The sequence below is a fragment of the Ranitomeya imitator genome, chromosome 1 (assembly GCF_032444005.1).
Source record: "Ranitomeya imitator isolate aRanImi1 chromosome 1, aRanImi1.pri, whole genome shotgun sequence".
In the NCBI taxonomy this organism is placed as follows: domain Eukaryota; kingdom Metazoa; phylum Chordata; class Amphibia; order Anura; family Dendrobatidae; genus Ranitomeya; species Ranitomeya imitator.
The window spans coordinates 781,552,782-781,569,882 of NC_091282.1; positions in this window are offsets into that span (position 1 = coordinate 781,552,782).

Sequence of the window (17,101 nt, forward strand, 5' to 3'; positions counted from 1 at the left end):
TCCTCACACAGTTTGGGATGTGATTTTACCACTTTGCTTGGATAGCGATGAAATGCTGAAAGCTTTAATGGATTTTTTCAGAGAAACACTATGATAAATGTTTAACTTAAATCTGATCCTGGGAAAAAAATGTGACGCCAACAACTCTCTGTGGCAAAAGATAATCCCACAACTTTCCCAGATTTAGTAATAGCAAATGTGGATGGGGCTGATAATGATGGGACAGACAAGGGGAAAACAGGCTGACGGCAGCGCTCACTATAGTCATCACCCAGCTTTCCTGCGAACAGAACCTGAAAACAGAAATATTTTTTATGTGGCTGGAGAAGGCAGCTCCTCCGCTGTGGGTATGTATCGTCATGGTTAGTGCTCAGGTCATTCAGTGTTGTCATGGGGAAATTTGATCTAAATAATCCTACCCATTAATTATAAAGGGCATGTCCTCTGTCGCCCACTTATCCACTTAGGCATTAACTTGCTGAGAAGGGGCTGTGTAATAAGCTATGGTCGCCTATGCACCCCATTCGTCGTCATTAGGACTGTCGGAGATACCTGACTAGAGCACATGCTCCATTAAATAGTTTCTGTTATTAATGATGCTTTAACAATAGTAAATAACTTCGGCATGGGACAAGAAGTGTTGTCATGGGGTCATTGCAGTAGAGATTAGACTTGTAGAAAAGCTTGATAATCTGCAATGCACAAGGCTTCTCCCCCTCTAATATTAATCCCTGGGAAGTTCCCCTTTAAGGTCGCTGGCTCCTTTTTGCGCAGTCACATGCTCTGAGTACACATCCCGGGCCTCAATTATGGTAAGTAAACGGCGATCGGATAATTGAGGCTGAATATATCTTGTTTTCATCATGGAATAATGGAGTTGTGCGCCGGCTGCTCCTCCACATGCCGTCTGTACACAGGACACCAGCCCTTTATTACGCTGCCGTGTTTGTCAGTGATTAGCGCACGCGGAGCCCATTCACTCGCTTTGTCCGCAGTAACACGGCCACCGCCGCCTTTCATATCCTTGTTTGTCTCCATACTTGCTCCTTTATATATTTTTTTCCATTTTATTTTTTTATTGAATTTCTGACTAACTGTGTAAGGAGAAAAGGCGATCGCAGCACCGTTGTTTAGTTAATGAGCCAGTGGCTGCACGTTATCTACGCAGGGGATTTTTTATTTTGCAGGAAATTGACTACAAACTGAACATCTGCCGCTGCCCTGGATTATCAGTAACCGCCGCTTCTCGCTGCTTTACAACCTCCTTTTAATTAAAGCGTAATCCGCATGTAAAATGTAAAAGTGGCGCTGAACCATAAAAACGGAAGAGACCGCTGCAAAACTGGATGCACTAAAAGGAGAATCACCTGCTCTAAAAATAGAATACAAGCATCTGAGAAAATAGTCCATAGAGATGTCCAGAAGACAACACTACCTGGGCCAGGGATCTGGAAAAGGAAGTGTTGTCATCAGGACACCAAGGAAGAGAGGAGAAGATAAAACCTGGATTATCACTATGTGAGTTTTGACCTTACGATCACACTGAGCCATCAGAGGCAGGAAGTGTATGCTAGGGGATACAGGATGAGAACATTGCTGGAAGAAAGTGTCTGCATTGAATCCTCATAAATTGGGGTTTGTTAACCTGCGTCCACACAAGATGGGATCTATACCGGTTTAGCCCATGGGGTCGGGTGTGGAGAATAGGGGGCAGCCCTGGGAATATTGAGAAGTCACAGGAACTTCATGAATTTGTCTATAAAAGTGTAAAAATCTAATGTACATCAGTAACCATAGAAACGTAAAACAAAAACAATAAGGCTGTGTGCATACGTTGCAGTTTTTCCCGATAAAAACGCTATAAAACCGCATACAATAAGCATCCCATCATTTAGAATGAATTTCGCATGTTTTGTGCACATGATGCGTTTTTTTCCGTTCATTAATTTTGCGGATTTCCCACTACAAAATGCATTGGGAAATGTCCGGAAAAAACTGCGGCAAAAACGCATGCGTTTTTTTTGTGGATTTCTTGCAGAAAATGTCTGGTTTTTCTCAGGAATTTTCTGCGAGAAATCCTGAACGTGTGCACATAACCTAAAGAGGCAAACTGCAGGACAGGAGAAATGGTATTGTGCAGTGTATATACAGGAGAGGAAGAGTGGTACTGTGCAGTGTATATATACAGGACAGGAGGAGTGGTACTGTGCAGTGTGTATATATACAGGACAAGAGGAGTGGTACTGTGCAGTGTATGTGTGTATATATATATATATATATATATATATATATATATATATACACAGGACAAAAGGAATGGTACTGTACAGTGTATATATACAGGACAGGGGGAGTGGTACTGTGCAGAGTATATATACAGGACAGGGGCAGTGGTACTGTGCAGAGTATATATACAGGACAGGAGGAGTGGTACTGTGCAGTGTATATATACAGGACAGGAGAAGTGGTACTGTGCAGTGTGTATATATACAGGACAAGAGGAGTGGTACTGTGCAGAGTATGTATACAGAACAGGAGAAGTGGTACTGTGCAGTGTGTATATATACAGGACAGGGGGAGTGGTACTGTGCAGAGTATATATACAGAACAGGAGGAGTGGTACTGTGCAGTGTATATATATATACAGGACAGGAGAAGTGGTGCTGTGCAGTGTATATATACAGGACAGGAGGAGTGGTACTGTGCAGTGTGTATATATACAGGACAGGAGGAGTGGTACTGTGCAGTGTATATATACAGGACAAGAGGAGTGGTGCTGTGCAGTGTATATATACTAGATACATTGCTTAAACCCCGCCTAACCCCGCCCTCTGCACACCTTCCCCCAATAGGTCATATAATGTTGTGTATCAGGAAATAAAGTCCAGTTGCTGTGACGTTCCCACTACTTGTGGAAGTACGAGCATGCAATGAGTTTGAATCAGCTTTTGTCTGACTCATTCTTATCCGGTACCAACATGCTCTTAATCTGATTTGGAATGACTGGTGGATGAAGGGTATTGTCGTGACGACCCCGACAATTTGGCGCAACCAACGTGGGGCGTGGCCGGCGATCCGAGACCCCCTGGACCCATGCCTGGACGTCCGTGGATGACACCCGTAGTGGCTGACCTCGAGGACTGATCACCCTCCAAACACGGTAAGTGGAGATCACATACTATGTATGTGTCACACTTGCTAGTGTTTCAGCCATTATTGGTTAGTCTGTGGTCTCCTTGGGTCTGGGGAGTGACCGGTCGAGTGGTGAGACCGAGCGCGATCCCGTGCCACGCTTCAAACCAGCAACTGAGAGACGTCACACTCTGCGCGTCCTCGTGTACTCCACACCTCCTCCACCGGTTATTGTACTCCATTCAACCACCCTACCCGTGACTATTGTCTAGTAGTGATGGAGTGAAAGATTGAAGAAGTTGTGGATTGGGGGCGGCTGAGAGAAAGGGATAGGAGACGCAGCCTCTGTGATATTGTACATGTTGGTAATTAAGACGTCCCAAGTGGGGGGACCACCAGAATCACATTGGTAATTAAGACGTCCCAAGTGGGGGGACCACCAGAATCACATTGGTAATTAAGACGTCCCAAGTGGGGGGACCACCAGAATCACATTGGTAATTAAGACGTCCCAAGTGGGGGGACCACCAGAATCACATTGGTAATTAAGACGTCCCAAGTGGGGGGACCACCAGAATCTCAGTGGAGGGGTCTCATTAGGAGACCGCCTCCCAACGTTTAGAATATCGTGACAGGGCAGACTGTAATCACTGGTTTTCAGGTTAGGGAAAAATATTGAGCGCGAGGCTCTTTATTCATAACACGTCGAGCGCGAGGCTCCGTGTTAGGACACAAGTGTTGCTGTCGCTGTCAGCGGCCTGCTGCAGAAGGGCGTAGTATTCTGTGAGTCATGTTGCGTCTCTTATAGCAGAAGAAGTCCGTGCCCCACGAGTTAAGTGAGGATGCTGTAACAAGATGAGCTGCTTTGTGGGGTGGGAATGGGGGGCTTTGGGATCGAAGGGGGCTGTTTGAAGGGGGAGGGGGGGGGAAATACTCTATATTGAAAATGTAAATGTAACATGTTAATTGCCTTGTTATTCTTAATAAAAATTTATTTGAATTAAAAAGTGAGGATGCTGTAGAAGTCAAGACAATAGTAGAGTCACGGGAGGGCAAGAAGGCAGTCAAGAATGTTGAGAGGTTGATGGAGAGGAAAGATGAAAGGATGCAGAGCCCGTGTTTGGTTATAAAATACCTCAATCATTGGTTTTTCTGAGGTGTTCTGGCATAGGAATTGTGTGAAGGTTTTGTAGAAATATATCCTAGAGTGCCGAGAAGTTCTATGGGCGTCTTATGGTAGTGTTTAAAGATTTGGGGTTTTCACTGTATAATAAAGCCCATTCACACGTTTTTGTGGTAGCTTTGATGTCCGAGTTTTAAATCTGAATTGAAAGAGGCAATAATGTCAGTTAGACCTGACATCGAGAATTCCACTCCGGACGATGCATTAAAAGTAGTACAAAGTTTCCAGAAGAACTTAACCCATTCTGTATCAGCAGCTGCAGCGATCTTTACTCGCTCTCTAGCCCCCACCGCTCTCAGCCCACAGCTGCAAGGACACAGCTCCCAGCTCTGTTCCTTATCAGTGGCCCAAGCAGAAGACTCCAGCTCCAGCCCCCCTCCCCTACACAAATCCAGTGTCATATTCCAATATTCATTTTAACCCTGTGTCTGGAAATCTCTCTCGCCATGTTAATTCTCAGACCAAGACAAGACAGATGGATTTGTAAACATTGCGGTCAGACAAACCCAGACTGGAGAAATAGTTGTATAATCTGTGCTGCAACCCAACCTAAGTGAATTACGCTGAATCCTGTCCAGATAAGATCACATGTAGTGATATAAGAAGCTGACACAGGATTGTGGGTAGTGGGGACATTAACTTTTGGGAGTAAGCTGACAGTAATCCTTTTGGGAAGGAGCTGTAGACCAGCATGTCATGTCACCCCCAACCGGTCATCTAGTCACCCCCACCACCAGAGAACCAACCACATCAGGTAGTGTAAGACAGAAACAGGAGTATTATCCCTGGAAGCCTTCTGACTAGCTAGCTACGCTAAAATAATTGGCTGACCCTGAGAACAAACCTTTCCCATTATACAGACAAAGACAATATGATGGACGTATAAGTGCACCTGAGCAGACCTAGAGAGTTGGTGAGCCAAGATGATGGTCAGATGGTCCTTACGTTATATAACCCCTATGTAGATGAGTATAATGAGATGTGTATCTTACATGCCCTTTCCCAATCAGTTTGTAAAAAAAAAATAGGGGGGATAGTATTGTTAACCCTGGCAGTTAGAATATCCCTATGTCACGCTGCTTCAGTATGTGGGTAATTTTTTGTTTTTGTTTTTTTTTGTTGTGTGCACAGACAGAGCAGGAAGCCATTGTTGCCACTGTTAGTTTTCGCAAGTATCTGGCAGATCTGAACTGTCGGGTTTCGGCCTCGAAACTTCGGTTCTGCCTTGGTCAAGTGATATTTTTGGGTCACTGTCTCCTTCAGGGTGCCAGACACCTCACAGAAGAAAGAAAAAAAATAGCCTTCAGCTACAAAGGATGTGACTGAACTCCAGCGTTTTCTTGGATTATGTACTTATTGTTGTCAGTGGATACCGGACACATCCCGCATAATGCTACCTCTCTATAAGGCCCTGAAAGACTGTTCAAGATATGCTGATGATTTTGGCAGATTTCACACTGGATACGCTGTTATTACGGAAGATACTGTAGTGCACGCAGCTGCACTCCGTCCCTCCCTCACTGTCAGCACAGGAAGTAGAACTTCAGGCTCTGTCTACTGCATGTGTTCTGGCCAAAGACAGGCGGGCTAATAAATACACGGACTCACAGTATGCATTTGGTATTGCTCATGATTTCGGAGCCCTATGGGCCAATCGAGGGTTTGTTACTACCGCCGGGACTCAGTGAAGAATGCTGAAGCTGTTAAAACCCTTATGGACTCAATCGAATTACCTACCCAGGTGGCCATTATCAAAGTTAAGGAGCATGGTACTATGGAACAGTCCACAGACTGTTGGTAACGCCTTTGCGGATATGCAAGCAAAAGCCGCTGCTCTTCTGCCCGTTGAACAGACCATACCAGCTATGGTGACCACACGCTCTCAGCGTAAACAGTTACAAGAAACACTGACTCTACAGGAACCTGATGATCTACGCCAGGCTGAGGTCTTCTGCCAGACCCCGCGAGACCGCTTAATGACGATGCAGAGAATGTCTCCAAAGGAAGAAGTGAAGCAGTGGAAAGCTGATGGAGCATGTATGGACAATGGTCGCTGGAAAAAGGACCAACTTGTGTGTCTCCCTAAGCGGATGTACCCTGCTATTGCCACGTGGGCGCATGGGCCCACACATCGAGGTATCTGTCAGACCTGCAATCCCGGTCAACTTCAACGTGTACCCCCGAAGCACCTTACTAAGCCCGACTATCCTTTCCAAAAGCTCCAGGTGGACCACCTCACGTTGCCTAAGTCTGGAAGGTATGAATATTGTCTGGTGGTTGTCGACATGTTCTCCAGTTGGCCAGAAGCATTCCCCGTTACCAACGTGACTGCAAAGATCACAGCAAAGAAACTGGTGATGGAAGTTATATGCAGATATGGTGTTCCAGAAGTTGCTGAAAGTGACCAAGGCCCGGACTTTTCTTCTCATGTGTATCAGGAGGTTCTGACAATTCTTGGATCCACTGTAGCCCTCCATACTCCATACCATCCAAAATCTAGTGGGAAAGTTAAGAGGCTGAACGGCACACTGAAGGGACAATTGACCAAAATGATGCAGGAGACTACGGCTCCATGGCCAGGGCTCTTACACATTTGTACTACCCCTATTGCAAAATATGGCCTGTCCCCATATGAGATATTGTTTGGTGCTAGGTTCTCAGTTGCAAATTTTCAGTCTCAGTAGTTGTCAGAAGAAATTGACCGTGCTGTTCAATATGTTATCCAGCTTCGTAAAAAAATGTTGCTAACACCCATGTTTTAGTTTCTTCTTCCCTTCCAGATTCAGCAGAAACCGACACTGGTCACAATTTGAAGCCTGGTGGTTTTATGGTCGTAAAAAGCTATGTCAGAAAACACGGACTAGAACCCTTGTATGATGGTCCCTACCAAGTCCTCCTCATTATTCTTATGACAGTAAAGCTGGAAGGAAGGCCGACGTGGATCCACGTATCGCACTGCAAGCTGGTCAAACAGACTAGTAGCAAATAAGGGGACATAATGTTTTAGTTTTTCGTATTTCCATATAATAATATTGGTAACCGCATGGGACAGTCTAAATTCCCCAATATCCTTGAATAATAAGTTTGTACAATATCATGAAAGATTAGTAGTACAGATGGGTATAGCCAATAAAATTGTCAGTTATACAAATGTGGGATAAATTGGTTAGGGCCACAGATTATCCAGATGATCAAATTTGGGATATATTGGATATACTTAATACCACTGCCTGTGTTATGAATCTTTTGAATGATTTAAAGCCCACTGATTGCTCAGATTATGTCCCACTAATTCATGAAGAACCCAAACTAAAGGTCCCAGGAGGGATAACTGTGTTAGCTGATAATTATACCTGCTATAATTCCCACGACACTACAGGTACACCAGTAGGGGTCTTCGAGACAGGTTTCTGCAAAGAGAACAGTTCCCTGGATACTGACTTGCTAGCTAATCATACACAGTATATGTATGATATTTATTGGTTATGTGGAGATGGTAAGCTCCGTCCTAGGTTGCCTATTGCCTGGACAGGTCAATGCACCCTTGTTAAATTAGCCATGCAGTTCAAGATTTTACCTTGGGATCCAGAGACACCTGATGAATATACCAGAACGAGGAGAAGTCTTGATCAGCTCCACATGAGTTATGAAGAATATCCATTGGTATATGTCGATGGCATTGGAGCCAAGGGGGGTGCCTGACCAATTTAAAGCCCAGAACCAGATCTATGCTAGCTTTGCTTCTTTAATCCCACAGGTGCAGATTAATAAAAATGTTGATTGGATCAATTATATATATTACAGTGAACAAAGGTTTGTCAATTTTACCTGTGATGCTTTCCAGGGTATAGTTGAGGAATTGGGCCCTAACACTAGAATGACCCTCCAAAACCGACTCGCCCTTGATATGATCTTAGCTGAGAAAGGAGGAGTCTGTGGGATGGTGGGAGAGGAATGTTGTACCTATATCCCTCAGAACTCTGGGGTAAATGGAAAGACCATGATAGCCCTTAAAAAGATAAATGGGTTAGCAGCAGAATTAAAAACTAGTGTTGGAGTAGACACATCATTCTTTTCCGGTTGGTTGGGTGGGCTTAAAGGATTCCTTCAACAAGCTTGTCTGGTACTGATTGCCCTTCTTGTAGTTGGATCGATAATTCTCTGTTGTGTTATTCCCCTGTATAAAAAGGTTATCACTAAGGCAACTCTGACTGGCACCTTCCTCAACCAAGAAGTAGACCCACTAGAGTACGATGGCACTGATCCAGGGGAGATCCCTAAGCATGTCCCCCTCAAGAAGATAGACAAAACCCCTTACTCTCAGATGATGCTAAGAGATTTAGTTTAGGGACAGCGGGAGAACTCCATGTGAACCTAGTGAAGGGTTCAGCTGCCTGGAGGCCTCTCACAAAGGGAGAGTTTCTGAGGTGTCTGGATGAAGAAATCCACCTCCTCTTTCCCCATCACATGGACAGTCTCGAAGGATCTTTCTTTTTAGGGAAAAACTTAGTGTTTAGGGGGGATTGTCAAGGTGAAAATATATGTCTTTATACACTTTTGTACTTTTATATATTCTTATGCTGTGAAACAATAAGTTTTTCCCCTTCGCTTGCTAATGCATATGTAATTGTATTTAACATGGCTGCCAGTATTCACCTTTGCCCCAGATTCACTCTGCTGAAGAAACAAGTTTCACATTCCAGAAGCCAAGTATCATTTCTCTGGAAATCGAAACTTAACGTGACGCCTTAGTTTTTGTTCTTGCCAAGAATCTACTTTCGTTTCTGAAGGTAAAGTATCGTTTCTGGAGAAATGGAAACTTAAAGTGACGTGGAGGAAGGAGGATCCATCATATGACGTCAGACCAACCAGAAGGACTGAATACTAGATACATTGCTTAAACCCCGCCTAACCCCGCCCTCTGCACACCTTCCCCCAATAGGTCATGTAATGTTGTGTATCAGGAAATAAAGTCCAGTTGCTGTGACGTTCCCACTACTTGTGGAAGTACGAGCATGCAATGAGTTTGAATCAGCTTTTGTCTGACTCATTCTTATCCGGTACCAACATGCTCTTAATCTGATTTGGAATGACTGGTGGATGAAGGGTATTGTCGTGACGACCCCGACAATTTGGCGCAACCAACGTGGGGAGTGGCCGGCGATCCGAGACCCCCTGGACCCATGCCTGGACGTCCGTGGATGACACCCGTAGTGGCTGACCTCGAGGACTGATCACCCTCTCTGAACCCTGTTCACACAGGTTATATACAGATGATCAGGTTTTTAAATACATCAGATAGGGATTGCATACATTAGTTAGGACTGCTCTGATAAGGGTATACCGTGAAGATTGGTAGAGCAGCTTAGTATACATTTTTTGCAAAAAACGTATCAACCAAATACCCTGTTTTTTACATCTTTTACTAGCACTTGCGGATTACTGCAACATTTTTTCAAACTGAGTGTTTTTGGTTTCACTATTCTCTTTTGTGTCTTCAGGTTTCTTGGTGGTGTGTGAACATGATCATACAGACTTGTTCACTGTGCAAGTAGCCCATGTGTTCCTGTTTCCATAATTGTTCTCTTGTGTCTACAAGACTGGGGAGTTCCACCACTCCTCTTGGGCTATCTGCACAAAAGCTGTTCTACCCTGTATGCACACATGGATTTTTCCTCTCTGAACCCTGTTCACACAGGTTATATACAGATGATCAGGTTTTTAAATACATCAGATAGGGATTGCATACATTAGTTAGGACTGCTCTGATAAGGGTATACCGTGAAGATTGGTAGAGCAGCTTAGTATACATTTTTTGCAAAAAACGTATCAACCAAATACCCTGTTTTTTACATCTTTTACTAGCACTTGCGGATTACTGCAACATTTTTTCAAACTGAGTGTTTTTGGTTTCACTATTCTCTTTTGTGTCTTGTGGAAGTACGAGCATGCAATGAGTTTGAACCAGCTTTTGTCTGACTCATTCTTATCCGGTACCAACATGCTCTTAATCTGATTTGGAATGACTGGTGGATGAAGGGTATTGTCGTGACGACCCCGACACATATACAGTGGGGCAAAAAAGTATTTAGTCAGTCAGCAATAGTGCAAGTTCCACCACTTAAAAAGATGAGAGGCGTCTGTAATTTACATCATAGGTAGACCTTAACTATGGGAGACAAACTGAGAAAAAAAAATCCAGAAAATCACATTGTCTGTTTTTTTAACATTTTATTTGCATATTATGGTGGAAAATAAGTATTTGGTCAGAAACAAAATTTCATCTCAATACTTTGTAATATATCCTTTGTTGGCAATGACAGAGGTCAAACGTTTTCTGTAAGTCTTAACAAGGTTGCCACACACTGTTGTTGGTATGTTGGCCCATTCCTCCATGCAGATCTCCTCTAGAGCAGTGATGTTTTTGGCTTTTCGCTTGGCAACACGGACTTTCAACTCCCTCCAAAGGTTTTCTATATGGTTGAGATCTGGAGACTGACTAGGCCACTCCAGGACCTTGAAATGCTTCTTACGAAGCCACTTCTTCATTGCCCTGGCGGTGTGCTTTGGATCATTGTCATGTTGAAAGACCCAGCCACGTTTCATCTTCAATGCCCTTGCTGATGGAAGGAGGTTTGCACTCAAAATCTCACGATACATGGCCCCATTCATTCTTTCATGTACCCGGATCAGTCGTCCTGGCCCCTTTCCAGAGAAACAGCCCCAAAGCATGATGTTTCCACCACCATGCTTTACAGTAGGTATGGTGTTTGATGGATGCAACTCAGTATTCTTTTTCCTCCAAACACGACAAGTTGTGTTTCTACCAAACAGTTCCAGTTTGGTTTCATCAGACGATAGGACATTCTCCCAAAACTCCTCTGGATCATCCAAATGCTCTCTAGCAAACTTCAGACGGGCCCGGACATGTACTGGCTTAAGCAGTGGGACACGTCTGGCACTGCAGGATCTGAGTCCATGGTGGCGTAGTGTGTTACTTATGGTAGGCCTTGTAACATTGGTCCCAGCTCTCTGCAGTTCATTCACTAGGTCCCCCCGCGTGGTTCTGGGATTTTTGCTCACCGTTCTTGTGATCATTCTGACCCCACGGGGTGGGATTTTGCGTGGAGCCCCAGATCGAGGGAGATTATCAGTGGTCTTGTATGTCTTCCATTTTCTAATTATTGCTCCCACTGTTGATTTCTTCACTCCAAGCTGGTTGGCTATTGCAGATTCAGTCTTCCCAGCCTGGTGCAGGGCTACAATTTTGTTTGGTGTCCTTTAACAGCTCTTTGGTCTTCACCATAGTGGAGTTTGGAGTCAGACTGTTTGAGGGTGTGCACAGGTGTCTTTTTATACTGATAAGTTTAAACAGGTGCCGTTACTAAAGGTAATGAGTGGAGGAAAGAGGAGACTCTTAACCCCTTAGTGACAGAGCCAATTTGGCACTTAATGACCGAGCCAATTTTTGCAATTCTGACCACTGTCACTTTATGAGGTTATAACTCTGGAACGCTTCAACGGATCCCGCTGATTCTGAGATTGTTTTTTCGTGACATATTGTACTTCATGTTAGTGGTAACATTTCTTCGATATTACTTGCAATTATTTATGAAAAAAACGGAAATATGGCGAAAATTTTTAAAATTTTGCAATTTTCAAACTTTGTATTTTTATGCCCTTAAATCAGAGAGATATGTCACGAAAAATAGTTAATAAATAACATTTCCCACATGTCTACTTTACATCAGCACAATTTTGGAAACAAAATTTTTTTTGTTAGGGAGTTATAAGGGTTAAAAGTTGACCAGCAATTTCTCATTTTTACAACACCATTTTTTTTTAGGGACCACATCACATTTGAAGTCATTTTGAGGGGTCTATATGATAGAAAATACCCAAGTGTGACACCATTCTAAAAACTACACCCCTCAAGGTTCTCAAAACCACATTCAAGAAGTTTATTAACCCTTTACGTGCTTCACAGGAACTGAAACAATGTGGAAAAAAAAAATGAACATTTAACTTTTTTTTGCAAACATCTTAATTCAGAACCATTTTTTTTATTTTCACAAGTGTAAAAACAGAAATGTAACCATAAATTTTGTTATGCAATTTCTCCTGAATACGCCAATACCCCATATGTGGGGGTAAACCACTTTTTGGGCTCACCGCAGAACTTAGAAGTGAAGGAGCGCCGTTTGACTTTTTCAATGCAGAATTGGCTGGAATTGAGATCGGACGCCATGTCACGTTTAGAGAGCCCCTGATGTGCCTAAACAGTGGAAACCCCCCACAAGTGACACCATTTTGGAAACTAGACCCCTTAAGGAACTTATCTAGATGTGTGGTGAGCACTTTGAACCCCCAAGTGCTTCACAGAAGTTTATAACGTAGAGCCGTGAAAATAAAAAATCGCTTTTGTTTACACAAAAATTATTTTTTCGCCCACAAATTCTTATTTTCACAAGGGTAACAGGAGAAATTAGACCACAAAAGTTGTTGTGCGATTTCTCCTGAATACGTCGATACCCCATATGTGAGGGTAAACCACTGTTTGGGCGCACCGCAGAGCTTGGAAGTAAAGGAACGCCGTTTTACTTTTTAAATGTAGAATTGGCTGGAATTGAGATTGGACGCCATGTCGCGTTTGAAGAGGCCCTGATGTGCCTAAACAGTGGAAACCCACCACAAGTGACCCCATTTTGGAAACTAGACCCCTTAAGGAACTTATCTAGATGTGTGGTGAGCACTTTGAACCCCCATGTGCTTCACAGAAGTTTATAATGTAGAGCCGTGAAAAAAAAAATCGAATTTTTTCGACAAAAATGATCTTTTTGCCCACAAATTTTTATTTTCACAAGGGTAACAGGAGAAATTAGACCACAAAAGTTGTTGTGCAATTTCTCCTGAGTACGCTGATACCCAATATGTGGGGGTAAACCACTGTTAGGGCGCACCGCAGAGCTTGGAAGAGAAGGAGTGCCGTTTTACTTTTTCAATGTAGAATTGGCTGGAATTGAGATTGGACGCCATGTCGCGTTTGGAGAGCCCCTGATGTGCCTAAACAGTGGAAACCCCACACAAGTGACACCATTTTGGAAACTAGACCCCTTAAGGAACTTATCTAGATGTGTGGTGAGCACTTTGAACCCCCATGTGCTTCACAGAAGTTTATAATGTAGAGCCGTGAAAAAAAAAATCGAATTTTTTCTACAAAAATGATTTTTTTGCCCACAAATTTTTATTTTCACATGGGTAACAGGAGAAATTAGACCACTAAAGTTGTTGTGCAATTTCTCCTGAGTACGTCAATACCCAATATGTGGGGGTAAACCACTGTTTGGGCGCACCGCAGAGCTTGGAAGAGAAAGAGTGCCGTTTTACTTTTTCAATGTAGAATTGGCTGGAATTGAGATCGGACGCCATGTCGCGTTTGGAGAGCCCCTGATGTACCTAAACAGTAGAAATCCCCCACAAGTGACCCCATTTTGGAAACTAGACCCCCCATGGAACTTATCTAGATGTGTGGTGAGAACTTTGAATGCCCAAGTGCTTCACAGAAGTTTAGAATGCAGAGTCGTGAAAATAAAAAATATATTTTTTTCCACAAAAAAGATATTGTAGCCCCCAAGTTTTTATTTTCACAAGGGTAACAGGAGAAATTGGACTGCAATAGTTGTTGTCCAATTTATCCCGAGTACGCTGATACGCCATATGTGGGGGTAAACCACTGTTTGGGCGCACGGCAGAGCTCGGAAGGGAAGGAGCGCCTTTTTGGAATGCAGACTTTGATAGAATGGTCTGTGGGCATTATGTTGCGATTGCAGAGCCCCTGATGTACCTAAACTGTAGTAACCCCCCACAAGTGACCCCATTTTGGAAACTAGACCCCCCAAGGAACTTATCTAGATGTGTGGTGAGAACTTTGAATGCCCAAGTGCTTCACAGAAGTTTAGAATGCAGAGTCGTGAAAATAAAAAATATTTTTTTTTTTTCACAAAAAAGATATTGTAGCCCCCAAGTTTTTATTTTCACAAGGGTAACAGGAGAAATTGGACCACTAAAGTTGTTGTCCAATTTATCCTGTGTATGCTGATGCCCCATATGTGAGGGTAAACCACTGTTTGAGCGCACGGCAGAGCTCGGAAGGGAAGGAGCGCCGTTTTGGAATGCAGACTTAGATAGAATGGTCTGTGGGCGTTATGTTTCGTTTGCAGAGCTCCTGATGTACCTAAACAGTAGTAACCCCCCACAGTGACCCCGTTTTAGAAACTAGACCCCCCAAGGAACTTATACAAATGTGTGGTGAGAACTTTGAATGCCCAAGTGCTTCACAGAAATTTATAATGCAGAGTCATAAAAAAAATATATATATATTTTTCCACAAAAAAAGATTTTGTAGCCCCCAAGTTTTTATTTTCACAAGGGTAACAAGAGAAATTGGACACCAGAAGTTGTTGTCCAATTTATCCCGAGTACGCTGATGCCCCATATGTGGGGGTAACCCACTGTTTGGGCGCACGGCAGAGCTCAGAAGGGAGGGAGCACCATTTGACTTTTTGAGCACAAAATTGGCTGTCGTGTTTGGAGACCCCCTGATGTAACTAAACAGTGGAAACCCCCCAATTCTAGCTCCAACCCTAACCCCAACACACCCCTAACCCTAATCCCAACCTGATCCATAATCCTAATCACTAACCCTAACCATAATCACAACCCTTACCCCAAAACAACCCTAATGTCAACCCTAACCATAACCCTAATCAAAACCCTAAATCCAACACACCCCTAATCCTAATCTCAACCCTAAGGGTACCGTCACACTATACGATTTACCTACGATCACGACCAGCGATATGACCTGGCCGTGATCGTAGGTAAATCGTAGTGTGGTCGCTGGGGAGCTGTCACACAGACAGCTCTCCAGCGACCAACGATGCCGAGGTCCCTGGGTAACCAGGGTAAACATCGGGTAACTAAGCGCAGGACCGCGCTTAGTTACCCGATGTTTACCCTGGTTACAAGCGTTAAACTAAAAAAAAACAAACAGCACATACTTACATTCTGGTGTCCGTCAGGTCCCTTGCAGTCTGGTTCCCGCACTCAGTGACTGCCGGCCGTAAAGTGAAAGTGAAAGCACAGCCGCTGTGCTCTGCTTTCACTTTACGGCCGGCAGTCACAGTGCGGGAAGCAGACTGCAAGGGACCTGACGGACACCAGAATGTAAGTATGTGCTGTTTGTTTTTTTTTAGTTTAACGCTTGTAACCAGGGTAAACATCGGGTAACTAAGTGCGGTCCTGCGCTTAGTTACCCGATGTTTACCCTGGTTACAAGCGAACGCATCGCTGGATCGCATCGCTAGATCGCTAGATCGGTGTCACACACACCGATCTAGCGATGACAGCGGGAGATCCAGCGATGAAAGAAAGTTCCATACGATCTGCTACGACGTACGATTCTCAGCAGGATCCCTGATCGCTGCTGCGTGTCAGACACAGCGATATCGTAACGATATCGCTGGAACGTCACGAATCGTACCGTCGTAGCGATCGAAATGTTATAGTGTGACGGTACCCTAACCTCAAACCTAACCCTAATCCCATTACACCCCTAATCACAACCCTAACCCTAATCACAACCCTAACCTTAACCCTAATCCCAAACCTAACCCTAATCCCAAGCGTAACCCTAATGCCAACCTTAACCCTAATACCAACCGTAATCCAAACCCTAACCCTAATCCCAAATCTAACCCTAACTTTAGCCCCAATCCTAGCCCTAACTTTAGCCCCAACCCTAACCCTAGCCCTAAGGCTACTTTCACACTTGCGTCGTTTGGCATCCGTCGCAATCCGTCGTTTTGGACAAGACACGGATCCTGCAAATGTGCCCGCAGGATGCGTTTTTTGCCCATAGACTTGTATTGCCGACGGATCGTGACGGATGGACACACGTCGCGTCCGTCGTGCACTGGATCAGTTGTGTTTTGGCGGACCGTCGGCACAAAAAAAGTTCAATGAAACGTTTTTTTGTACGTCGCATCCGCCATTTCTGACCGCACATGCGTGGCCGTAACTCCGCCCCCTCCTCCCCAGGACATAGATTGGGCAGCAGATGCGTTGAAAAACTACAGCCGCTGCCCACGTTGTGCACAATTTTCACAACGTGCGTCGGTATGTCAGGCCGACGCATTGCGACGGCCCCGTACCGACGTAAGTGTGAAAATTTAGCCCCAACCCTAACCCTAAATTTAGCCCCAACCCTAACCCTAAATTTAGCCCCAACCCTAGCCCTAACCCTAGCCCTAACCCTAGCCATAACCCTAGCCCTAACCCTAGCCCTAACCCTACCCCTAACCCTAGCCCTACCCCTAACCCTAGCCCTAACCCTAGCCCTAACCCTACCCCTAATTTTAGACCCAACTGCTGTTCTCCTGCCGGCCGGCAGATGGAGACAGATGGCGGGCGCATGCGCATTTTCTTTTGCCGGTGGCCAGGAGGAGCAGCAGGAGGATCCAGGGACGCAGGTGAGTATTGTAGGGTCCCCGAATCCCCCTATTTCTCTGTCCTCTGATGTGCGATCACATCAGAGGACAGAGAATTACACTTTACTTTTTTTTTTGCGGTCGCCGGTAAACAGTTAATTACCGGCGATCGCAAATCAGGGGTCGGTAAAACCGACCCAGATCATGCTCTTTGGGGTCTCGGCTACCCCCGGCAGCCGAGACCCCAAAGATTTTCACGGGGCCGGCCGGCGGGCGCACTGCGCATGCGCCCGCCATT